General features: G+C 38.7%; 1 pseudogene; it reads left to right on the plus strand.

Moving 5' to 3' along the window:
* Positions 1-23,906: 23,906 nt before the first annotated feature.
* LOC118573761 lies at positions 23,907-24,538 on the plus strand (annotated as a pseudogene).
* The last annotated feature ends 3,349 nt before the right edge of the window (positions 24,539-27,887 follow it).

A 27,887-nucleotide genomic window follows, 5' to 3' on the forward strand; every position in this document is an offset into this window, starting at 1 on the left:
GGAGAATCCCCAGCCAAACCTTAGACACCCCAGTTGTCACTGGGCATGTCAGGGCTCAAAGAATGGCAGCCGCCTGATTTCCGGACCTCTGCAGCTTGAGGAGGCAGGTCTGCAGAGACCGCCCCAGGATGAGCCCTCAGAGCTGAATGAATAGAGACCTCGGCCCTTGAGGAAGGTGAGCAGAGCCTTGCATAGCAGGAGGAGGAACCATCGATCATAGATCATCTGGCCATGGGCCCAGCAGGATAAAGAGGAGGTAAGGAGCCAGATTAGTCATGTGAAGAAGGCGTCTTTTTTTTGGTGTGCGAACTATTGTATTGTTTATACATTTTTTTTTTTTTTTTTTGAGCTGAGGATCGAACCTAGGGCCTTGTGCTTGCTAGAGGAGCGCTCTACCACTGAGCTAAATTTATTCCTCATTTTTACCCATTCCTGTTTGTGTGTGTGTGTGTGTGTGTGTGTGTGTGTGTGTGTGTGTGTGTGTTTGACAATGCCAAGTATTTTTTGGGAATACCTTTCTAGATGATATATTTTATAAGTAGTACAAAAACATCATATTATGTAAATATATTTTGGCTAGCATTCATTTGAAATAGTGTTTGGGAAGGAATAGCCAAATCCCTGCTGACCACAGGAGACAGAAATGCAGAGCTCTAGGCCACTGAGCTCCATAAGTGGAAAAGAACCACTCTCCCAATTAGTTTGGCTTTGCTGTGTGCCTAGTATATATAAAGGACAAAGGAGTCCTAATTTACAATATCTAGTCACTCTAGATGTTAAAGAGGTTGTCAGTGTATGACAAAGACATAGTAGAACAACACATTTTGTATTAAAAATTTTTAATTATTACTCTTGTTACATGTGTGCTGTTTACTGGACTGCGTGTCCATAGTGGACAATAGTCCTTGCTTAAAGCATCTGGTCTATCTAGATGTTTAGAAGTGACCAATGTAGGTTAAATGTAGAGGCAGTAAAATGTCACTTGGTAATTATATTTTTGCTGAATTTCATGAAACACTGTCTGTGGTTTTGTAAGAAGTGCTGGGAGGCAGTGAGGTCATGTACTAGTGTGTTTATATGGGACCTCTCTAGTTGCTATTTCAATATGTTTGCATTTTGTTTTGCTGTGTGTATCCTGTGTATAATGGACAAATACATCTAAAATTTTCAGCTCCTAGTCTCTAGATGTTAAAGGGATTGCCAATGTATGACAATGTAGTAATAGCACATTGCATACACTGTTAAAATTTATAGGAAAGATTGTTGTATAAATGATTTGGGGATACAAATTTGTTCAGCTTTTTCTAAGCATTACATATGCCTATATTTGTCTATTGGTTTGAAGGCAGAGAGAAGGGAGAAGAAAGTGAGTCAAAGCCCAGATAGTTATATTTAGAAGATACCTCAGGTAATAACCATTGCTTTGCAAAGTTTTACTTACCAGCGCAGTGTGAACAGCAGATAAGTACTTACATGAAATATCTAGTCTCTCTAGATATTTAAAAGTGCTTAATGTTTTTAAAAATAGAAGTAGTAGAATAATATTTTGTGTAAGTATTTTTTAAAACTGGAGAAATACTATGTTTGGAAATAAAATTATTAACCCACTTCTGAGAACAATGCACCAGCTGTACTTGTTCAGTAGATTGAGGAGGTGTGGGGGAGAAGAAACTGCAGAAGTTTCCATTAGTGTGCTAGACATCTTTAGCTTACTCATCACCCTGTATTTGTATGCAATTACTCTAATATATATAGATATTGTACATACTGGACAAATGAGTCCTAATTTTATGGTATCTAGTCTCTAGGCATTCAAGAAGTTGCCAATGTATGATAAATGTAGGGTTAGTAAACTAACACATTCTGTATACTTCTTTTATTGGGGGAAGGTTTTTGAGACAGGGTTTCTCTGTGTTGTTTTGGTGCCTGTCCTGGATCTCTCTCTGTAGACCGGCTCGCCTTGAACTCACAGAGATCCACCTGCCTCTGCCTCCCAAGTGCTGGGATTAAAGGCATGTGCCACCACTGCTGTCCGGCCACATTCTGTATACTTTGTGTTAAAATTCATAGCAATGTTGTCTTCTGAAAATAGATGTGAAAGAGTATCATCCAAGTGACAGGTGCCTGTGTCACATAATACAGCAGAGTGACTAGAGAAAAAAAAAAAGGTTGGACAGAAGCCAGAATACTCTCACCAGAAGATACTTTGATATCTAACCATTGTTAAATGTGTGTGGTTTCAACACCACTGTGTATATAGGGAAGAATTTATGTCCTCATCTGAAACATCTAGTTCTTTTAGGTGTTTTGAAGTTCACAAAGTATGTTAAAGGTAGATGTAGTAAATAATACATGGAGATTCTCCTGTTTAACCTCATGGTAAAATGCTGTCTTTTGGAAATGGAATGATAAAAACCACTTCTGAGCAATATAGACTTGGGCTGGTTTGAGAGGGAGGAAGAGAGAAAGCATACAAAGGGCTTAATACAAATGAAAGTTTTTGATAATGAAAGATTAGCCCTTGTCTAATGGGGTCCAGTCTCAGCTCAGGTTCAGGTCCTGAGATGGGGAAGGAGTGTTTGTACAAGGAAGAAATCTGACCACCAGGTGGTTTGCACTCAGGTGGCTCTAAATAGCTTAAGCCATCTTTACTTATACTTAAACAGTTGTTCCTACCAGGTTACATGAACAACTTTATTATTGGCTCCTATTTTTGAATTTCAGGAAATACATATTTTAAAAAATACATTGTAATCATTATGAAAGGCCCCCACTATTCCCCTTTATGCTTCCCCAAATACACTTTTCCACCCCATATCTAACCTTATTCTAGACACAGAGTTCAGCATTTTTGAAGGCTTCACTAAATATCAAGCCAGACACATCCTGCTCTCACAGTATTTATGTCAGCTGGCAGCTACTGAGGTAAAAAAGTTAAAAAGTAATAGACATGGGCACAATGCTTTAAGGACAACAATATTCAAACTCAAATATTTTTCTTGTCTGTAAGCTATGCTTTTATACAGTTCCCTTTTCCACAAGAGGCTCTCATGTCTCAATATTTCTATAAAAGTCAGACCTTGATAAGGCCCTCTTTTCCCATCTCTCTGTACCATATTTCTTCCACCAATATAAAAGTTTATATGTATGGTAAAGATGGATCTCTCCCTTACTTATTTTACATTGCATTTTCCTCATTGGACCATACTAGATCATATCATTTATTCTATATTCTTGATATACAGGGAACTTACTCTCAACAGTTGGCACTATGTGCATTCCGAAGGCTTTTACTGTATTCTGTGTATGCATGTCTTACTCTCTTTCCCAGTAGTGTGAGATATAGTTAATGTTCCAAGTGGTTTTTTTTTTCCTTTTGTACCTATCTCCATTGAGTCAGAAAAGTTCCCAGGATTAGGAGTTGTAGTTAGCAATTCAAATAAGAGATCTGAGAAGCTTTAGTACCCTGCTGAAACTTAGGATAAAATATATGAAAAAGAAAAGAATTTCCAGGGAAAATTACAGCTATTGCTTGTATGACTGACAAGGTAAAACTAAAAACTACACAAAGAATCACCAATATAATGAGAGATAAAAGAGCCTGCAATCTGCACTTATTTTGCAAATTGCTATTGTCCCATGAACTACTGGTCCTTGCCAACTGAGAGTTCATTTTCATGAGTGCCTTGCCCCCAAGGAAACCCGTTGGACATGTAGTCATATGCTGATCTGAGACTAGGGTTCATGACTCCCAACAATTGTCTCTTTTATCTGTGCTTCTTAGTTTGCAATGTATATTGTATACAGAAGACAGAAAATTCCAAATATGCAGCACCAATCTTCCTAGATGGTTAAGAGGCTACCAGTGTGTGACAAAATAGAATTAGTGAAAAGATATGTTTTAAAGTTGTGTTAAAATTGAAAAGAAAAACTTATAAAACCACTTAGGAAGTGAAAATTGTTAACATCCTGCAGAAAAACATGACAGGTACATAAATCTGACCCCTGGAGTGAAAGAGATGGGAGAGGCTCTAGACCAGAGATTGCTGTTTAGAAGGCAGTTTCTGATTATAATCTTTATTAGGTGTATTCAGTTCTATAACTACACCATAGATAAACCTGGGGAACTGAAGTGATTAGTGGAAATATCTAGTCTGTGGGCTTTTAAGTGCAAGGTAGACATAGTGTGGTAATGCAAACCTTTAATCATAGAGTGAGGCTGAAAATCTCTGATGTCCAGGCCAGCCAGGGCTACATAGACTTTGTCTCAAAATGGTAAGAAAATGTGTATAATGGACTGATAGGATGGCTCAGCAGGAAAAGCTGCTTGCCTCCAAGCTGGTGACCTGAGTTTGATCTTCAGGATTCACATGATAAAAGGAGAAAACTGATTCACAATTTGTATTTTAGCCTCCATAAAAGTTCAATGGTATGCATGTGCTCATATGCATACACTAATTTATAAATGTAAAAGTTGCACAACATGGTAAAAGTAGAGGGTTAACACCACTTTTTAAGGATTATTATTTCGTAGGAATGGTTACACTGAGAAATAGAATTGTCAGACTTGGTCTTGAGCAGATGCTGTTATCAGGTTGTGGAGGTGAGCAGGGGAAAGAATAGTGCAAAAGGAGGAACTGTACCTCTTGGTTGGTTCCACTGTCTAGCCATTGTTCAGGCGTGCATCTCAGTTACTGTTGCTAGGTAATGCACAAAGGATGTTAGAAGTAGCAAAATTATCATTATAAATGGCCTGCTAGTCTCTTGGAAGAGCTGTCTTCTTAGGGTGGCCTTTGTAATACTCTCACTAGCATCATTCTGAAGTGCAGTTGTGCACAGAAGATGACAGATAAGGGAAGGACTCTTGGCTAGTATCACCACATCTAGGAGACAGTTTATAACTATACCCAGAGGCCTACATTTGTGTTTCTGGCAAGATACTTGTATTTATTGTGCACACAGTTCATTCCACAACATCTGAATCTTATAAATGTCCTAAAGGAGAGCATATGGTTAAAAGTGAAGCTTTTAATATGTTAGAATTGACAGAAAAGGTTCCTCTTGAGCATAGAATCGTTGAGCCACATCTGGACAATGTGAGTTAATTCATGTTGCTAGGCTGACTGTGGAGGGGTAAAGGGAGGCTCATAGGGTGAGATATGCAGCACTGTGTTGTGTTGAGATTGACATCCTGAGAACTCCTGCCATAGGTGCATCTTCATTACTCCATAGGAATATATTTATGGAGCAGGAACATGCCTTCTTCATATTTTAGTAAATAGATCTGATGATAAACCTAGGAAAACTATATTTAATGTGGTCTGTTGGTTTGTGTTTCCTTGTAAGCTTAGCACTGAAGGAATGCAGAATTTTAATTCTAACTTCGCCAGTACTTATTTCTAGAGACCTGATGCCATTTTTTGTATTTTTTGAAATTTTTGTTGACAAGAGAGATAGAATTACAATTTTGCCTGACAGATTGGGATGGCTTGGTGTGTTCTTGGTTATGAAAATTCTCATGTAGTGTTGGGTTTTTAGTTGATAAGTATTCACAATGTGGGGGAACGCATGGTACATACTATATAATCTCAATTACCTACATATGTATACTTGCAGAATCTAGAAGGACACATCTAGCTGAGCTGGGTGGCTTTGTTCTTAGCTTCTTGTGTTTTGTTTCCTATAATACACATGTTTAAAAAAGTACATAAAAGCCTCTTTTAAAAGCTAACAAAAGAATATAGTTCAAGATTGAGAGTCGTACACTTACTAGGAACAAACAAACATCAACCAATCATAGTTAAGTGTCAAGTGTTAAGCCCAAAATATCACACATTGGATATATATGATACACATTTATAATGTACATGGGCATATAGCTCCATGCTGTGGAATTAGCATAAATTACCTATCCAATTGTCACACATGAAGTAATTTCCCAGTTTTTCATATGACAAATGGTGCATTTATGACCATCTTTGTGATTAAATATTATGGCCATACCAATTGTGTGTCTGGAATAATAATGAGAAGTGGAAGCAGTAGTAGGGTGTGCAAATTGTCAGGCTGTCAGTAAATATTGTTTCAGGGCCCTCATAGTTTACTCGGACCACACTCCTAGCAGAAGATCACCAGAACAAAGGCCAACCTTCTCAAGCATAACATTCTTCTGGAACTGCTCCTATATAGATATTATTGAGGGTGGCGAAGTAAGAATCCCTACCTTTTCTAATTTTCTTTCTTTTGCTGTGATAAAGACCATATCTAAAATCACTTTGAGGAGGAAAGGTTTATTTGGCTTGCACATCCTTATCACAGTCCACTGTGATGGGAAGTCTGGGCAGATAGTCAAGCAGGAAGATTCAGGATGGAATTGAAGCTGAAGCCAGAGAGAAATCAAGTTTGTTTAGTCTGATTTCTTCTAAATCCAGGACCTCCTGACCAGGCACTGTACTGCCTACAGGGTCTGGACCCTCAAACATCAAACATTAATTTTCAGAAATGCCCCACAGAGTTGCAAACAAGTCCAAAGTATAACAAGTGATTCTAGCTGTGTCACGTTGACACAAATTAGTCAGCATACCACCTCAATGAGCACTTACTTTTAATTATTATTGTTTGAAGCAGGACCATATCAATCTCAAATAATTTATCAGGGATAAAAACTATTGGTGGTATATACTTGATTAAAATTTTACTGGGGTAAAATGTGGTAGAATGCTTGCCTAGCAAGTGCAAGGCCCTGGGTTCGGTCCTCAGCTCTGGCAAAAAAAAAAAAAATACTGTAAGTAATGGTTAATTTTCCTGGGATTTGGTACCAGTCTATGCTTATTTCTCCAGTCATTCTGTTCCAGACATCAGGAGGAAGCTTCAGGAAAGCAGGCAGTGGGATCTTAGACACTATAACTTAAGTTTTAAGTTTGGCTTTTGGAGTTGTTAGAACAGAGAAAAAATAAAGACAGTCTGTAAGTCCTGGCAAAATAATTAGAAACATAAGATCAAGGAAAAATGATGGCATTAAGAAAATGAATATATTTCTCTAGACAGTTTAATATCTACTTCCACAGAGAAACCCAAAGACTCCAAAGAACTTCTCCTTGCCAAGCTTATGGGAATCCTGGGCAGTAGAAAACAGCATCCTTGGTGGGTTTCAAAGAAGTCGTGCTTGGTCCACTCTGCAAAGCATAAGGATTATGGAAAGGATGATGTCCCATCTCCAAAGGGACACCAACTTCATTGATGGATACCCACTGTTCCCCAGCAATAATATACAGACTCAAATGACTTCAGAAATCCTCAGGTGCCAGTGTCACTGTTGATGTGGCAAATAACACTATGAAGTTTAGACTTATTTTGGAAGTATTTTTCCTATTTAACTGATAACCCAGGACTCTTTTTAAATAAATCCATGCAGTAAGTGGTTTGAATGGAAACTCCAAAAACCAAATGAGTTGTCATCAAGCCCTGCCATGGTATTCACTCAAAGTGTGACAGAGGATAAGACATGTTATTAAAAATGCTCACCTAAAAGGCCCAGCCATGAAGTGCTTAAAACAGTCATGATGTTTAGAAATTGCAAAACTTAAAGTAATGCACTGAAAAAATACTTCTTTCTGTGTGTTATAACTTGAAAGTTACAACTTATCAGTGATGACAATAAATATATAGAATGACATTTTAATATTAATATTGAAATAATGATATAATTACACTATCCCCTTCCCTCCAAACACTCTCATGTACCCCTCTCCACTCTCTTTCAAACTCATGGTCTCTTTTTGAACTATTTGTATGTGTGTATGTATAACTTCTTTCTTTTTGTTCCAGGTCTTTTTTATGTCTTTCCCCCCTTCTATTAAAAATAGTTTCTTTTCTCATACAATATATTCAGATTACAGCTTCCCTTCCCTCTACTCATCCCAGGTCCTCCTCACCTTTTATATCATACAGATTCGCTCCCTTTCTGTCTCTCCTTAGAAAAGACCAGGCTTCTGAGAGATGACAACTAAATATAGATTAAACAAAAACTGTCATATCAAATTTGGAGAAGGCAAGCCAACAGAAGAAAAGCACCCAAGAGAAGGCACAAGAAACAAAGATCCACTCATTCACACACTCAGGAGTCCAATAAAAAATACTTAAACTGAAAGCTATAATATGTATACAGATGATCTGGTGCAGATTTGTGTAGGCCTTGGGCTTGCTGCTTCAGTCTCTGAATCCATATAAACTTTCTCAGTTGACTTAGAGGACCTTATTTTCTTGGTGTTCTCCATTCCGTCTGGCTCTTACACACTTTCTGCCTTTTCTGTGAGGTTTCCTGAGCTCTGAGGGGAGGGATTTGGTGGGAAAAGCTCATTTAGAGTTGTGTTCCAAGGTGTTCTCTCTCTCTCTCTCTCTCTCTCTCTCTCTCTCTCTCTCTCTCTCTCTCTCTCTCTCTCTCTTTCTCTCTCTCTAATGCTCTAATGTCTTTGGGTCTCTATTGGTTCCCATCTGCTATAGGAGGAAACATCTCTGATGATGGCAGAATAAGGGCAATGTTCTATTAGTATAGCACAATATATGAGTCATTTTGTCACTACTATTTTTTAAGACCAATGGTATTTGGTTTTACCCTAGTTCTCTGGGCTCTATAATCTCTGGTTCTTGATAATTCAAGCAGGATTGGATATGGGTTCCATCTCATGGAGTAAGCCTTAAGTCAAACCACACATTGGTTGATTCCTCCCACAAGTTTTGTGCCACCATTGCCCTAGCATATTTTTCAGGCAGGGACAGATTGTAGATCAAAGATATTGTGACTGGATTAGTGTTTATGTTTCTCTTTTGGTATCCTGTGGAATGCCATCCTGTACCAAAGACACTAGGATGTAGTGGTGAAGGTTCTATGTAGGCATCAGCTTATTCTTTTCATGTTTAATGCGATGTGTGGGTATTGTCAACAGCAATGGAGCCTTGTTGTCAGTTTGTATAGAGTAACCTATTATCTTGGCAATAGCCTGGGTTGTTGGGAATTTCAATGGGACCCCTTTGGCCAACAGCTCAATTAGATGAAGCCCAGTCCCAGTACTGGAAGCTTTGTTTGATGACAAGAAATAGTCAGTTGGAACTCCTTCTCCCTCATTATTTGGAGATTTCATTAGGATCACCTTCATATGTTTTAGAAATTTCCAGTGCATTAGGTTTCTATACAATCCCTTAAATGCCTCCCAGTTCTAACTGTCTCTCCCCATATTCCCTCCCTCAACCACATCTCATCTCCCCCTGCCCAACTGATTCTCCCATTCTCACCCTGAGCCACAGTACACCCATAAGATCTATTCTATTTCCCCCTACCAGTAAGATCAACATGTCCTCCCTAGTCCCTTTCTATATACATAACAATGCATCTAAGAATTGTACCTTGGTTACCATTAATTTAAAGGCTAATATCCACATATAAGGAAATACATGCTACATTTATCTTTACGAGTCTGCACTACCTTACTCATGACTATGTTTTCCTAGTTTCATTCATTTGCCTGAAAATTTCATGATTTTTTTAACAGCTGAGTAATCCTCCATTGCCTAAATGTATCACAGTTTCCTTTATCCATTCTTCTGTTGAGGGACATCTATATTGTTCCCAGTTCCTGATTATTATGAAAAGAGAAGCAATGAACATGGTTTGGCAAGTGTCCTTGTGGTAGGATGAAGCATTCTTTGAATATATGCCCAAAAGTCATGCAGTAGCTGGATTTTGAGGTAGACTGATTTCCAATTTTCTGAAGAACTACATTTATTTCCATAGTGACTGCACAGGTTTGTACTCGCACCAGAAATAGATGAGTGTGCCAACAGCAAGGGATGAGTATTCCTCAATTCTACATCTTTACCAGCATGAACTTGTGGTATTGATCTTAGCTACCCTGACAGGCATAAGATGAAATCTTGAAGAATTTTCAGTTGTATTTTCCTGATGGATCAGGATGTTGAACATTTCTTTACATGTTTCTCAGCCATTTGAGTTTCCTCTATGGAGAATCCTCTTTATATATATAAAACCCATTCTTATTTAGACTATTTGTTTTTTGATTATCCAGTTTCTTGAGTTCTTTATGTATTTTAGATAGACCTTTATTGGATGTGGAGTTGGTAAAAATCTTTTCCCATTCTGTAGACTGACCCTTTGAATAAATGGCAGTGTCCTTGGCCTTAGAGAAGCTTTTCAGTTTCATGAGGTCTCATTTCTTAATTATTAATCTTAGCGCCTGTGCTATTTGTTTTCTGTTCAGGAAGTGGTCTCTTGGGCCAATGAATTCAAAGCTATTCCCCACTTTCTTTTCTGTAAGATTCAGTGTATCTGGTTTTATGTTGAGGTCTTTCATCCACTTGGACTTAAGCTTTGTGCAGAGTGGTATGGGTCTACTTGCATTCTTCTACATGCAGACATCCAGCATTTGTTGAAGATTATGTCTTTTTTCTAGTGTGTACATCTGGTTTCATTATAAAAATTAGGTGTCCATAGTTGTGTGTATTTATATCCGTGTCTTCGATTCAATTCCATTGATCAATGTGTCTGTTTTTATGGCAATACTATGCTGTTTTTATTACTATAGGTTTGTAGTAGAACTTGAAAGCAGGAATGTTAGGATCTCCAGCAATTCTTTTATTGTTCAGGATTGTTTTTTCTATTTTGGGTTGTAGATAGATTTTTCTTTGAGTCATCAGCTCAAAAAAACAAAACAAAACACACACACACACACACACACACACACACACACACACACACACAGACTTGCTATAAATTATGAAAGCTCAGCCTATAGGTTAAGCTTGTTTCTAAGTAGCGCTTATAACTTAAATTAACCCACTTCTATTCATCTACATGTTGTCACATGGCACATGGCTTTTACCTCTTCCCCTGCATGTCTTGCTCACTCTGCATTCAGCTGGCAACTCTGCCTTTCTTCTTCCTAGAGTTCTCTCTGTCCAGAAGTCCCTGCATAGCTATTGGCCATTTAGCTTTTTTAAAACCAATCACAGTGACATATCTTTATACCAGGTAATCAAGTATCTCATGACCATAGGGTTTTTTTTCCCATATGAATCTGAAGATTGTCCTTTCAAGATCCATGAAGAACTGTGTAAGAATTTTGATGAGTTTATTGAATTTGTAGATTCTTTTGGTAAGATGGACATTTTTACTCTATTAATCTTACCAATGAATGAGCATGAGAGATCTTTCTGTCTTTGGATATCTTCAATTTCTTTTCTCAATTACTTTAAGATTTTATCCTTCAAGTCTTTCATTTGCTTGATTAGAGTTACCTCCAAGAAATAATATTTTATATTATTTGAGACTACTGTGAAAAGTATTGTTTCCCTCATTTCTTTCTCAGTCATTTGTATGTAGGATGGGCCACCATTTTTATGAGTTAATTTTATATCCAGACACTTTGCTAAAGATATTTATCAGTTGTAGGAATTCCTGTTAGAATTTTTGGTGTCACTAATGTATACTATCATATTATCAGCAAGTAAAGATATTTTGACTTCCTCCTTTTTTATTTGTATCTATTAATTTCCTTAAGTTGTTTTATTGCCCTAACTTAAAGTACTATATTGAATAGACATATATAGAGAGTGGATAGCCTTGTCTTGTTCCTGCTCTTAGTGGAATTGCTTGGAGTTTCTCTTCATTTAAGTTGATGTCGGATATGGGCATGTTGTAAACTGCCTTTATTATGTTTATGCATATCCTTTGTATTTCTAACCTCTCCAGGACTTTTCTTCTGAAGGGGAATTTGATTTTTTTCAATGACCTTTTCTTCATCTAGTGAGATGACTATGTGGTTTTGTCTTTGGGTTTTTTATTTGGTGGATTACACACTTTTGCATTTATGTTCATGAAAGAAATTGGTCTGTAATTCTCTTTGTTAGGTCTCTGTGTAGTTTTGGTATCAGGGTAACTGTGAACTCATAGAATGAATTGGAGAATGTTTCTTCTGTTTCTATTTTGTAGAACAATTTGAGGAGCATTGGCCTTAGCTCTTCTTTGAAAGTCTGGTAGGACTCTGTGCTAAAACCATCTGGTTCTAGGCTTTGGTGGGGTGGAGGCTGGGAGCTTTTAATGACTGCTTCTATTTCACTAGGGTTGATATGTCTGTTTAAATTACTTATCTGATCTTGATTTATTTCGGTAAGTGTTAACTATCAACAAAACTGTCTGTTTCTTTTAGATTTTTCCAATTTTGTGGAGTACAGGTTTTTGAAGTATGACCAAATGATTCTCCAGATCTCCTCAGTGTCTGTTGTTATATACTCTTTTTCATTTTTGATTATGTTAATTTGGATATTCTTTCTCTACCTTTTAGTTATTTTGAATAGAGGTTTGTCTATCTAGTTAATTTTCTCAAAAAAACCAACTCTGTAATATTGACTCTTTGGATTCTTCTCTTTGTTTCTATTTTATTGATTTCAGCTCTGAGTTTGATTAGTTCCTGCAGTCTAATCCTCTTGAGCGTGTTTGCTTCTTTTTGTTCTTGATCTTTTAGGTGTGCTGTTAAGTTATGAGTAATATGAGATCTCTCCAGTTTATTTCTTATATAGACATGTAGTACTATAAACTTTCCTTCTAGCACATCTTTTGTTGTGTCCTATAAGTTTGGGTATGTATATACATTTTCATTCAATTCCACAAAGTCTTTAATATTTTTATTTATTTCTGTCTTGACCCATTTTTCATTCAATAGTGTGTGCTTCAGTTTCATTGAGTTTGTAAGCTTTCTGTTGTTGCTATCTAGTTGTTTATTTTTTAACGAAATGAGTCTATTATTTACTTGCTAATTATTCCTGTGCCCACTCTATACAGAACACAAAACTGGTTTTGAAAAACAGCTTAACACCTAATTTTAAAGAAATATTAATAAGTCAATATTATGAAAAAGATAAAGATCAAGGTTGTTTATCCTTGTGTTTCTTAACTGTTTTTCCCTGTCATCACCTCAAACCTTTCTTTCTTATTTTCTTTTTCTTTAACATAATTTTATTATTGATTCTTTGGGAATTTCACATCATATACCCTAATTCTGCTCACCTTCCAGTCCCCACATATCCTCCCCTTACACATGCAGCACCCCCCAAAAGAAAATTAAAAAAAAATCAAGATCCACAGATGCCATGATGCTCTGGAGGGCAGATGGTACCCCCAGGGCACCCTGGATCCTTATGTCTGGGCTTCCTGAAGTATCCACAGGCCTGCCTAGTACCTTGTGTGTCAGGTGGATATAAGATACCCATGGGACAACCTGGGTCTTCACAGTCCAGGTTGCCTGAAGCATCCATAGGCTGTCCCAGTGCCACAAGACACTGGCAGTTGGGTGTCAATAGGATGAGGAAGTATATGTTGGTGAATTTGGAGAGAAAGAGAGGCAGAATAGTTCATGTGATATTGTAAGAGGCAGTTCTGAAGAAGCAAGGGTTGAGGATAATGGGCTAATGTTGGTGACTTGCTTGTCAACTGGGATTAGGGTGATGTCTAGGCCTGGTCCTATGGCCTATGGCCATATCTTTATCTTCAACAGCCAGGGTATGTTGACATCCATGACCCATGTTACCACCAGGGTCCTTGGGATGTCCAGGGTGTAGGATGCCCCCTGTGGCAGTTGTGGTGTCCATGGACTGTGCTATCACTGGGGCCATGTTAGTCTGGGTGGATTGTGCTGCCACCCAGGGAACATGATGACATTGGGCCTGGGTTGCTGCCAGGAACCATGTCTGTGTTCATGTCCCTGGATAAGCCTGGGTCTGTGTTGATGTCTTGGGCTTCAGTGACCACTGAAGGCTGTGAGGGTAAACTGGGCTCTGGTCAAACAATTGAGTCCATGTTGATCTCTGAGGGCCATGCTTCTTTGGTGGCCTTGCTAATCCAGATGGCCTGTGCATGGGACCATGTCAGGGTTTGTGGTCCTAACACAGTCAGGGTCTGTGATGTTTACAGCCTGAGGTGCCACCAAAGACCACACAGATGCCTGGGGTCTAGGCTGCATCTTGTGACTATGTTGTTATCTGAGCACTGTAATGCCAAAGGAGTCATTGTGTCTTTGGGGCCAGGGTTGCTGCCGAGAGCCATGTCTGGGTTCATGGCCCTACTGCAGCCAGGGTCTATGTTGATACCAGTGGCACCTGATAACATCAGAGGCAATGCTGGCCAATGTCAGGGTCTGGGCTGCCCCTTGGGAACATGTTCATGTCTTAAGGCAACACTGCTGTCAGGGCCATGTCAATCTGAATGGCCTGTGCAGTCACCAAGGCCATAGTGGCATCCAAGCCTAAGCTGCTGCCTGGGACAAAGTTAGGTCTGTGGTCCTATCACAATCAGAGTCTGTGAAATCTGTGGCCGGTGGTACCACCCTCATGGTTACCTAGGGTCTAGACTGCATCCTGTGGCCACGTTGGTGTCTGAGGGCTATGCTACCATTGGGGTCATGGTATTATCTGAGCCAGGGCAGCTGCTGAGAGGCATGTCTGAGTCTGTGTCCTTAAAGCAGCCAACATCTTTGTTGATGTCCAGAGTTCCTGATATCATCAAAGCCAATGTCAATGTTAGGGGTTTGGGCCTAACCTGTGGCAAAGTTAGAATCCAAGGTCTTCACTACCATGAGGATCAGGCCAATCCAAGGGGCCTACACAGCCACATGGGCCTAAGCCCAGACTGCTGCCATGGACTGTGTCTGGGTCCGTGGTCCAACAGCAGCTATGGTCTGGGCTGATATCTATGACTTGTGTTGCCACAGGGGGTCATAGGAACCAAGCATGTTGAAATCCAAGGGCCGTGCAGAGCCAGTTCCACCCTTCACTGGCCTTGGGAAAGCTGGCCCTGCCCCTTGGTGGCCACTGTAACAAGAGAGTGGACCATGAGAGAGATGACCATAGCACTCAGGAGAGATGTCCCCATACCACACCATGGGTGTGGGAAAGCTGGCTCTGCCTCTCATCTGAGGATATGATCCAATGACCCAGACCAACCAGCTTGACTACCACCCAGACCCATATCCTGGGCCTTGTGTTGGCCCACTCTAACAGCTGCCTCATCTTTGACCTCCTGGAGTTCTCAAATGGACTGGTCCTACAGAATGATAACCACAGAAACTCCATGACTTGGGACAATAATAGGATATCTGAGAGGAACTTCAATGAGGGCCCAGCCCAGTAATCATGATTTACCAGAAACCAGAAACCTTGAACAAGACCAATGACTCATTGAAATGAACATTTTGAGGTGGGGCTGATTGGACAAAAGGAGTATAGTGCATGACACACTACAGCTCCTGATGCCACTAGGATAAATGAAGAGGTGATGGAAAGATGGAGGAGTGCTGTGGAATAATCTTTGTATGCTGTATATATGTATTACTCTCATTGGTTAATAAAGAGCTGGCTGGCCTATAGCTTGGCAAGAAGAGATTGGGAGGGACAGCCAGATAAGGAGGATGCTGGAAAGAAGAAGGGTGGAATCTCAGTGTCACAAGGGAGACATAGAGGATGCAGAAGATAAACATGCCATGCTGAGATAAGGTACTGAGCCATGTGGTAGAACACAGATAAAAATATCATTTAGATTAAGTTGTAAGAGCTAGTTAGTAACAAGACTATGCTATCAGTCCAGCATTTGTAATTAATATTAATTCTCTGTGTGGTTATTTGGAGCTGGCAGGCAGGACAGAAAAAGTCCACTTCTAGAGGAGTGAGGTGGGTTTTTTTTGGTTGTTTTGTTTTTAATTAATTTGGGGGGCATACTGCAGGGGTGAGGGGAGGATATGGAGGGACTGGGAGGTGAGTGGCATTGGGGTGCATGACATGAAATTTTCAAAGAATCAATAAAGAATTGTTTAAAAAATCAAAACAAAGCAAAATAAAGCAAGCAAACAAACAAAAACAGGAACAAAACAAATCAAGAAAACCATTTTGCTTCTCCTTCTTTACTGCCTCTCTAACATCTCTTCATTCATCCTGGTGACATTGGGATCAGTGTGTCACATAATATACACTTTTGTCCCATCAGCTTTACTAGTAAATTGCAATGAGCCACTCATCTGGTTCACATCCAGTTTTAATCTGTGGTGGTTAGTTAGGTTGTAAGGTGATATTTCAATTTTCTTTTATCTGTTGAGCCTGAGTGTGGTCAATTTTGGAGAAAGTTTCATGAGGTGCTAAAAAGAAGGCAGATTCCTTTGTGTTTGGGTGAAATGTTCTTGTAAATACCTGTTAGGTCCATTTGGTTAATGTCCAGCACTTTTCTGTTTAGTTTTTGTCTGGACCACTATGGTATTGAAGTCAGTGTGTAAGAGTTGATATGTGATTTAAACTGTAATTGTGTTTCTTTTACAAACTTGGCTGCCCTTGTATTTGGAGCAAATGTCATCTTGGCTGATTTTTCCCTTGCTTAGTGTGAAATGTTCTTCCCTATGTTTCCTAATTAGTTTTGGTTTGAAGTATATTTTGTTAGATATTAAAATGGCTACACCTGCTTGCTTCTTAGGTCCATTTGCTTGGAATATCTTTTTTCCAACCTTTACCTTAAGGTAATGTCTTTGATGTTGGGGTGTGTTTCTTGGATGCAGCAGAAGGATGGATTCTGTTTGACTTCAATTCTGTTAGTCTGTGTCTTTTTAATGAGGCCATTGATATTGAGAGATAGCAATGACCAATGATTGTTGATTCCAGTTATTTTGTAGTTTTTGTTGTTGTTGTTGGTGGTGATGATGATGGTTTGTGTGTGTGTGTGTGTGTGTGTGTGTGTGTGTGTGTGTGTATGTGTGTGTGAGTGAGAGGGGGTACAGAGAAAGAGCTCTAGTGCTTCCTTTCATTTGATTTTTCTGGTGTGAGATTATTTATTCCCTGTGTTTTCATGAATTAGTTAACCTCCTTAGATTAGATTTTCTTTTTAGTACCTTCTGTAGGGTTGGATTTGTACATAGATATTGTTTAAATTTTGCTTTATCATGGAATATCTTATTTTCTTCATATATTATGATTGAAATTTTTACTGGGTATAGTAGTCTACACTGGCATCTGTGGTCTTTTAGAGACTACAATACATCTGTCAGTATCATTCTGGATTTTAGAGTCTCCATTGAAAAGTCAGGTGTAATTTTAATAAGTTTGCCTTTACATCAGTAGTTCTCAACCTTTCTAATGCCATGATTCTTTAATACAGTTCCTCATATTGTGGTGATCCTCAATCATAAAATTATTTTTGTTGTTACTTTACAACTCTAGTTTTGCTAGTGTTATGAACTGTAATGTAAATATCTGTTTTCTAATGGTCTTAGGCAACCCCTGTGAAAGGATTGTTTGAACCCCAAAGGAGTCACAACTCACAGGTTGAGAACTGCTGCTTTATATATTACTTGGTCTTTTCTCTTTCAGCTTTTAGTATTCTTTTTTATTCTGTATATTTAATGTTTTAATCATTATGCGTTGAGGGTAAGTTATTTTCTGGTCCAGTCTATTTGGTGTTCTGTATTACTTCTTGTACTTTTATAAGCATCTCCTTCTTTAAGTTAGAATTTTTTTCTTCTATGATTTTATTGAAATATTTTCCACAATTTTGACTTGTGTTTCTTCTCTTTCATCTATTCCTATAATTCTTATATTTGGTCTTTTCATAAAAGATGTTTTGTGTCTGGAGTTTTTTAGGTTTAATATTTTCTTTGATCAATATATCTATTTTTTCTATCATATTTTCAATGCCTAAGATTTTTCATCCATATCTAGTATTCTGTCACTGAAGCTTACCTCTGTATTTCTTGTTCAAGTTCCCAAATATTTCATTTCCAGAAAATCCTCTTCATTATTCCAGAAATCCATAAATAAAGTTTGGGCTTTCTTTATTGATACTACTTCCCTTTTCATATCTTAAACAGTTTAATTCATTCTTTTCAACTGTTTGTTTTTTTAAAGGATTTCTTTTCTTTCAAATGTTTGTTTTTAATGGATTTCTTTAAAGGATTTATTCATTTCTTCCAATTTTCATTTGTTTTCCTGGATTTCTTTAAAAATTTCATTTATTTCCTCTTTAAGGACCTCTATTATCTTTATTTAGGCTGCTTTAAGGTATTTTTGTGCTTTAGCTATGTTGGAATATTAAGGGCCTGCTGTGATATGATTGATGGGCTCTAGTGGAGCCATATTGCACCAGCTATTATTGATTGTCTTTTTACACTGACATCTAGGCATCTAGGGTTAGGATAATTATAGGTCTAAGTGGTGATTTCTGATTTTTGTTTTTATTGAGTAGGCAATTTGCTCCTTGGTTTCTGTTTCCTCTGTGGATTTTTGGAGAGTATGGTAGCTGAATGCTGTCCAATAGGAAACTTTTTATGGACATGCTAGTTGTAGCCACTGGGGGTTCCAGGTAAAATATGTTTCTGGATATTGGGAGCAAACATTTAGAAATGTGGATAAACTAAGTGTCTGAAGGGGTTCACAGGAGGGAGAAGAGCAGAGTGTTCAACCAGGATCTGCTTACTTAGTGTCCTTTGAATAAGGATAGCCAGTGTGGTTAGGTCACTCAAGAAGTTCTCTTATAACACTGGAGATGAAACTGAAGTATTAGTTCTGGAGGAACAGAAGGAGAGGAAAATGTGTACAGTCAGCTTGGTAGGAGTGGCCTGTGGGTTAGTTGAGGGTGTTTGCTGGAGTTGGAGTCTTGCATAAAACAATGAATAGGGGAGGGAGGTTATGAGGGGAAGGTCTGTGGGATCCATAGGAGATGTGGACTGTGGTGGGGATGGGTCTGTTTTGTATAACATTTAAAAATGTTTTTAAGGGCCAGGCAGTGGTGACACATGCCTTTAATCCCAGCACTCGGGAGGCAGAGGCAGGCGGATCTCTGTGAGTTCAAGGCCAGCCTGGTCTCCAAAGCGAGTTCCAGGAAAGGTACAAAGCTACACAGAGAAACCCTGTCTCGAAAAACCAAAAAAAAAAAAAAAAAAAAGAGTTTTTAAGGTAAAAATAGAAACACTTCTCCAAGATTGTGGCTCTCAGAGCTGAAAAGAAGGCTGAGCTGTTAAATATGCTCTTTTCTCTCAAAGAAGACCTGAATTTGCTTTGCAGTACCCATATGATGACTCACAGCCATCTGTAATTCCAGTTCTAGAAGATCTGATGATTTCTTCTGACCTAAGCAGAAACAAGTTATGTAAATGGTGCACATGCATACATGAAGGCCAAACACTCGTGAACATAATATTAAGTATATGGAATCTGTAGTAAATTAGTAAATAAAATCATTGTGGCTTATTATAACTTTAGTCATGTCACACTTACGGATTTTAATTGCCCGCAACATGTCACTTGGCCAAGTGAAAACCAGTCAAAACCCCAGAAGAAAATATGAAAGGCTTCTTTTACTTCTTACCTGCAGGCATTTTGCAAATGACTTTGCACCCTTGAGTGCCTATGTCATCTTTATAATTGGAGATAAACTGTAGTTAAAAGAGTGAATGGGCTAATGGTCTTGGAACCACAGCCTGATAAAGACAGTGAGTCTAATGTGCAGGTACAGTCGTTCCCTTGTTTACAGGCATGTAGTCTAGGACACAATGACTACTGCAAACCTCACATAGTATAGCAAATGTAAGGGGGAAATTCATGTGTCAGTGTTATTCTTTTTATTCTTATGGGTATCCAACAGTCATGACCAAAATATAGGTCAATATATTATAAAATATTTAAGAATGAATATAATGGTTATTAATCTCACAATAAAGTGTTAAATATGTAGGAATGCTTAAGAAGGGTATCTTTAGTTTTACCTCTGGCAAATTTTTAGAAGGGTAAAAAGAAGCCACATTCTTTGCAAATGTTTCCCAAGAATGATATCTATTTCAATGGCTGCTATTTGATCCCTTCTGAAGCCTTTTGACCCAATCCTACATACTTTACAATGCTCCCAGCACTACTATTTTCCAGTCTCCTACTAGGATGACTCATTAAACCCAGTTAAATGCATTCAACCACTTTTCTCATTCAGAGCCCAGAAATCTTCCATATTTCTCTGTCTCCCCATCCCAAAGTGATCTGTACAACCCTCATAGGGTCCTCCTTGTTTCTTAGCTTCTCTGGAGTTGTAGGTTGTAGTCTGATTATTCTTTGGTTTTCATATAGTATCTACTTATGGGTGAGTACATACCGTGTTTGTCTTTCTGAGTCTGGGTTACCTCACTCAGGATATTTTCTAGTTCCATCCATTTACCTGCAAATTTCATAATGTCATTGTTTTTTACAGCTGAGTAATAATCTATTGTGTGTGTAAGAATCACATTTACTTTATCCATTATTCAGTTGAGGGGCATCTAGCTTGCCTCTACGTTTTGCCTATTATGACTAAGGCTGCTGTGAAGATAGTTGAGCAAGTGCCTGTGTGCTGTGCTTGAGCACTCCTTGGGTGTAAGCCCAAGAGTGGTATCACTGGGTCTTAAGGTTGATTGATTCCCAATTTTCTACCTCAGGAAATTCTATAACTCCATTACAAATTGTCTGAGCATGCCAGCACATACAAGAAGGTTGTGAATCATTTAGGATTGTAAGCAGAAAGACTAGTCCAGGGAAGTACAACAGGTTTTTTAAACCATTTCCAGTTGAATTTCTGACTGGAACTTTTTTTGCTAGAAAACATGTCTGTATTCCTTTACCTCACCAAACCCTGTAAAGTGCAGGCAGCTCATGAAGTGATTCAAGAATTAGATGAAATGTTTCTGTACCCTGATATGAAGTCTCTGCCAATGTAGTAGTCAAAACCAAGCAAATTTAAAATAAAGGAACTAGTTTACCAAAAAAAAAAAAAAAGACCTAGTTTATTGGGCAAAATGTTCCTAGGTGATTTACCCAGTCCCCAGAGATGAGACCATGAAAGAAGACTGGAAAAAAAATCCCACGTGATCATTCTCCAGGAGGCAGTTTCAATACCCTGTAAGTGTGGTATTGAGTAGAGGTTGGGGTTTGGAATGGGGGAGATTGAATCTGGATCAGAGTTTCCAGCTTAAACATTTGTATTCATTTTCTTCTAAGTCATATTCTTATCAATATATCCTAGTATCCAGGTGCAGGCAGAAGCTAGAGGATCACAACTTCAAGTGCATTTTGGGCTCCAGAATTATCTTAATGAAATTTAGGCCTATACTATGTGGCCATTTCTCAGATCAGAAAAACAAACCTCAGCAAAAAACCATGTAAACCTGGACTACTCTTGGAATCAAGACTAGTTTGTTCACCTTTCAACATCATGTCTAATAATAACAATTAAGTAGTAGAGTGGTTGTTTAATATGTAAGCCCCCTACCTTTAATATTTAGCAACAAAGAAAAATATGTTTAGGATTATCAGGTCAAACAGTATGGTGGTTATTTATGAGGCCCTTTGCAGAAAGGCTCTGGCTACAATAATGTCAACAATTCCTCTCCTTATGCCAATGTCCAAACTATTACTAAGAAAGACTCTTGGACACTCCCCCAAATGTTTTCCAAATGTTCATTTGGATGACTTCTCTAGCCTCACTCTCTTCATTCACCTTCAACTACACTTGCCATTGGCCTGCACCCAAGGATAGACTGATATTTGAGCCTTCATTTCAGATTAGGTCTCAGGTACAAGGCGACGTGCACTGTCCTCATTTCTACCACTTTGAGTCCTCCATTTGATTGACTTAGGGGAAATGTCCTTTAAGAACTTCTTCCCACATGTGGCTCTATCTCTTCATGTTTTGCTCAATTAGAGCATATATTTACATATATACACACAATGACTCCTGGAGAGACTATCTTTAATAAGCACTGCCTAGAAATTATGCTACAAGTGCATTCTATGGTATTAACAAAGGATTATTAAAAGCTAAAGCCATGTTGCCTCTAAATACTGCTTCTTGATCAGCAAAAGAGGAGATGCCTTTCGATTCTTGTTTCTAATTGTTAAATTCTCCTGATTTGATAAAGTGTTGACTTCAGGGACCTGAGTTCTCTTTGACCCACCTCAAAATACATCCTTAAATTTTCTTCTTGGGGACACAAGGAAGGACATACATGTACAGACTTCTTAAAAACACACCCTGTGGAAAAGCTCTCCCAGTTATAAGGGTATAGATTCATGGTAGAACATTTCTGTGACATTCAATAGTCCTGGGAACCTACCTTTCTCACACACACACACACACACACACACACACACACACACACACACACACACACACACACACACAGACACACACTGTAAGCATCATCACCATAAAAAATAACAAAAATCCTTACACAAGTTATGTATGATAGTCACGCATATAACCTCAGCACTCAGAGTCTGAGGAAGGGTTGTTTCACATCTGAGACCAACATCATGGACTACATATGAAGTTGAAGAAAAGTTGGGGTAACATTGTAAGATCCTGTCCAATATAAACAAACAAACAAACAAAACCCACAAAAGATCAATGAGAGAAGCAATGTGACAGGCATTTAGCTTAAGGTTTTATATTAAAATCTACCCAACATATTTTAAGATAGACAAAGTAAATACAAACATGAACGAATAGATAAAACTTGCTCTGTGTGTCTTAGTTTTTCTTTCTGTTTATGGCATAAAATACTGTAAAAAACAACAACTTACTCACATTTCCAGGTCAAGACACATCAAGTCAAGGTGGCAAGAACCTGAAGCAGCTAGGCATATCACAGCCACATTCCAGAAGAGGGAACAATGAATTAATGCATTCCTTTTAGCATCCAGATGCAGTTCTACACTCATATGCAACTCATAATTCCCTTTTTGGGGAATGGTGCTACCCACACTAGGTAAGTTTTCCTACTTCAATAAGCATTATCAAGATAATTCTTCACATGCAGGCCTATAGGCCAACCAAATCCAGACCATTCCTCATTGAGACTCCCTTCTCTGATCATTCTTATATTGTTTCAAGTAGACTATCAAAACCAACCATAAAATTATGGACATACGTGTAGTATCTTTGTATTTTACAATTGCCTAAGTGTGAGCATTACCTATATTCACAAATTTTCTAGGATGCAACATATTTTCAGTATCACAGTGAAATGAGTTGCTTAAAGATAATGTATAATATGTTTCATTCATACTACACATATCAGGATAAGTTAATTTTCTACTACTTTATGAGTTTCTATTCATTTACTATCTTTCAGTATTGATGTGTTGGTGTATTGGACTCAGCCAATGAGAAGGAAGTTAAAAAGAAGTTGAAATTTTCCAGATTAGCTACTGGATATGGAAAACTCATGCAACTGGTATGAAAGAGTTCTGTAAATTCCACAGTGTGAACTGTATGAACTTGACACTGTGTCTGCCTCAATTTGAATGCCTTAGTATCTGCTCAAGAGAAATGACAACACAATGCATGAACACAAAGTTTAATGTATGCATTCTCATTTACATGGTAATGTCCTTAGCAGGTGAAGCTTTGAGCTAATCCAAATGTTGAAGAGTAATGAATGATCAGGCAATGTTTGTCACATCTCTAGGGCAAACTCCTCACACTTGCTAATCCTGGGTTCCCTTGAAAATAGCAAGTTACTGATCAGATGTCAGGTCTCATGCCTCTCATACTAGCACTTGGGAAGGAGAGGCAGCGGGATTTCTGAAAGTTCACAGCAAATGTAGAATTACACAGTGCAGAGGTTGTGTGGGTTATCTACCTACCTGAACATATTGTCGCAGGGGCCTTCTTAGCCTTTTCTCATACCACATCAAAGTCAGCAGATCAGGCCAAGGCCCACTCTGTTAAACACAACACTTTTCACCTAGTGCTGTAAACCCAAGTACACTGTCCTTGTCTTGAATAACTGTCTTCATCTTGTCCTGTACATCTTTGCAGTACTCGAGTATTCACTGTCATCATCATGTTGCTGAAAAACTAGAATCGCCAAATGGGAGGTTTTGCTTTGACCATGGTGGCCTGGCTGTTTGCTGCATCTCCATGGGGTTCCCTCAGTGGCAAGTATGGCACTATGAAGATCCTATGACTTTTAAGCCTACAGTAGCTTTTGTAGGCATATGGAGAGCCTGTGTTTTCCACAATGGCAACAACTCTAGCAACATCAGAATATGTCATCAATACAACTACCGTGACTCCTTTGTTCCACTGTATATTCAAATAAACCAGCACCTGCTGCTGGTGTCCAGCTTGCTTGGGCTCTTTGGGAAAATCACCACCGTTATTGATCTTTGGAACATGTGTATGGGAAGAGTACGGCAGAATGCCATCTGCAATCCATTCAGCCTTTCAGGGATTCTGAACATCATTGCTAGCAGCTTTCTTTACCTTGCTGTTTTATTCAATTACATATCCACCATTCGCAAATGGGGGGTTGCCTTTCCACCATCTTTCAATATGCTTTCCCACCCTGACACTCAGAAGATTGGCAGTGCCATGGCTCTGACAATTATAGCTGCTGTGTTCTTTCTATATAGTGGCACAATTTTCCTTTCTTCAAATTTAGCCCGAGGCAAGATACCCCATTTCAAAATGTAAAAGTAAATTGCCATCTTATACCACCTTGAAAATCCAGCAAAGAAAGAGAACATTCGTCATGTGTTTACCTAAGTTTTCAAAATGATGCCAAATGTGACCTGTGACAAAAAAATGGTCAAGCTGACCTCTTATCTTTTTGTCTTTGTGTGTGTGTGTGTGTTTGTGTGTGTGTTTGTTTCCTTAATTCATTATTTGGGTTATGGGCTTTCATTAAATAAAATCTTATTTGAATTGTCATATAAAATCTGTGTTTTATTTACTCTCAACAAAAGTAAATAATAAACTTAACCCACATTGAAGTGAGTGTCAGAGTACATTAATCTGTCACATTGCTCTTGAATCCAAGGCTCAAAACAGAACCTGGGCTGTTTCCCTCTCCCTCTTCTCCATCTCTGTCTGTCTACTCTGAGTCCCTTTCCTAGGGAAATTCATCTCTCCTCCCTGGTCCAATACTCTGTAGCTAACCTCTGTGGTTCTCTGGATTGTAGCTTTCTTAATGAAGAATTAACACCTAATATGTACATAAGCAAATACACCCATTCATAAAATGTTAGTCTTTCTGTGTCTGAGTCACCTTACATTGATTTTTTTCTAGTTCCATCCATTTACCTGAAAGTTTAATGGTTTCCTTTTTTAACAGCTGAGTAATATCCCGTTCTGTAAGTTTATTTTTCCACTCACCCATGGACAGACATCTAGGTTATTTCCAGTTAATGGATATTATGAATAGAGCAACAGTGAACTTGTCTGAGCAAGTGTCTTCTTGAGTTGTGGTTCAGGAGGGTGGAACAATTCTTTGTCCTTCTCTTCTGTCACTTTCTTTGGGATGCTGACCCCAGCCTACATATTCTTTCACCCCCCTAGTATTATGGACTTCCTTACTCTCTGGAGTTCCCCCTTCACTCTCACTGCCTGCTGCCCTTTGACTGTGGTAGTCTCACCTCAAACTGCATATTTTATTTTGTTCCCTTTTCTTCTTCACTCTCCTCCTCTGGACAGCTCCCAGATTTATACCTTGCCTATACCTATATAATGTTCTGAACTATAGTTATTTGTCTTTGAGTTTCAATTTGAGTCTATTCTTCATTCATTTTACTAATGAGTCTAAAATCCAAAAGGTGGAATTTCCATGGTGATGTATGTTGACTCCACTGGGACACTCCATGATTCCCAATAATACTTCCTTTTCTGTCTTTTATTTCAGTAATGAGAGGAAAAAAATGACCTGTCCTTGAACTGCTAGACAGTATCACATTGGAACCCACCCCGGGGTTTATTGCAAAATTTGTTGAAATGGTCCTTCAAACTGAGATTTAACTTCTCCAGTAACTATCAGTGTTTTTCAGGGCATATCCTACATTCATTACTTTCAAGTCCAAACTTAAAGATCAAAGAAAAATGGAGAAGAATCCATCAGACAAAGACTCTTGTTAGATCAAGGAAATAATAGAGGTTGATTTGAACATTAAAAATCTATTGTATTCTGGCTTCCATGCCTACAACTTCTCTTCTAATAACAGTTACCACTGCATCTATCTCACCTCTGTGTCTACATAGACTTCAAATATCCTTTCCCACTTATACTTTGCTGTTTTACAAATGGAACTGTTGATGTAATTTTTGGTCCTCCAATAAGGACCATTGAATGGGTAACTCAGGTACCACGTCAGGTACTTCCCCTTAGTTGCTGGCCCATTCCAGGGTGGAATGGCTTTTTCCTGGATCTAGGTGTTGCCTGCCAGTATGCCTGTCACAGAAGCTGTGACTAGGCCCCTAAGCCTTTCATGGCATGTGTGTGGTCAAGATGTTTTGGGTCCCCCACACTTAATAGTTAGTCCCAGTGATCAGGTAATTGGAAACAACATAGATGTTATTCAAAAGAGGACTGGATAAACAAAATATGGTACATCAACACGATGGGATATAACTCATCTATTTACAAAAATGAAATCATAAAACTTGCAAATAATGAAACTAGAAAAAAAATCTTCCTGAGTGAGGTAATGCAGACCCAGAAAGACAAATATAGTATGTATTCACTTATATGTCAATATTAGCTGTTAAATCCATGATAATCAAGCTACAATCTGTAGAACCAGAGGTTAGCTATAGAGTAAGGGACTAGGGTGAACAGATCGAATTCCCTAAGAAGGTGAAAATAAATGGTATTTATGAATTGATGAGGGAAAGTAGATTGGAATGGGAATATTGTTATTTATTTGTTGGTGTTGTTTACCAAGAGTAACACAAAGTACAAAGGAATCCACTACAGGAGCCTTTATTATGGAAGCGATTGTGTGGAGGTGAGTAGGCCTAACAAAAAGAATGGTATGGGGTGGGACGAGGTGGGGGGTGGGGAGAGGAAAGAGAGAGAGGGAGAGCGAGCAGGAGCAGGTAGAGACTGCTTTTCTTGGTCACCTAGCACATGCATACATATATGGGCTTACATAGCTGTGCCATGCATTCGCATAGATTACATGACAACGCTGCACTCGAATTACATAGGACATAAGGCCCTGGAGTGACTAAGCATTTTGCCTGACTCTGGAAGTGGAGAGGAATAATGACAAATACCAAGTAGGGAATTGAAGGGAAGAGGGTGACAAGGGAGAGAATATGAGGAGAGACAGTTAAAATTAAGGGCCATTTAAGTTGTAGTATAGAAACCTAATACAGTCAAAGCTTCCTAAAATACCTACATTATATGAAGGTCATCTAAATGAAAGCGTCAAATAACAGGGGACACAAAGCTGGCAATCTTTTGTCTCAAAATGAAGCTTTCAATACCGGCAATAGGTTACATTTAATTGAATTGTTCGCTAAAGTGGTTCCATAGCAACCCCCAAACAACCCAGGCTTTTCCCAAGGCTACAAAGGTGCTTTCCACAAACTGACAACAAGGCTCCATTGCTGAAGACAAAATCTACACAACTCATTGAAGATGGAGATGGAGAACTGGGGCCAACTCAGAATCTTCTCTCCTATAGGATTGTGTTATTGGTACTGGGAGGTACCCTGCACACTATCAAATGAGAAATGCAAACACAAAACCAGCTACAAACCCTTTGTTCTACAATGGTGTCCAGCAATCAAGATATGTTAATACAATGGTCTCACAAATGCAGTGGGAGTAACCAGTATCTTTGTGGTGGTTTGAATTAGAATAACCCCCATAGGCTCACAGAATTGAATGCTTAGTCTTCGGAGAGTGGCATTATTTGAAAGGATCAGAAAGTGTGGCCTTGTTGAAGGAAGTGTGTTTTCAGGGAGAGGTTTGTGGTTTCAGAAGCCCATGCTAAGCCCAGAATCTCTCTCTGTCTCTGCCTGTGGATCGGGATGTAGCTCTCAG

The sequence above is a fragment of the Onychomys torridus genome, chromosome X (assembly GCF_903995425.1).
Source record: "Onychomys torridus chromosome X, mOncTor1.1, whole genome shotgun sequence".
NCBI lineage: Eukaryota > Metazoa > Chordata > Mammalia > Rodentia > Cricetidae > Onychomys > Onychomys torridus.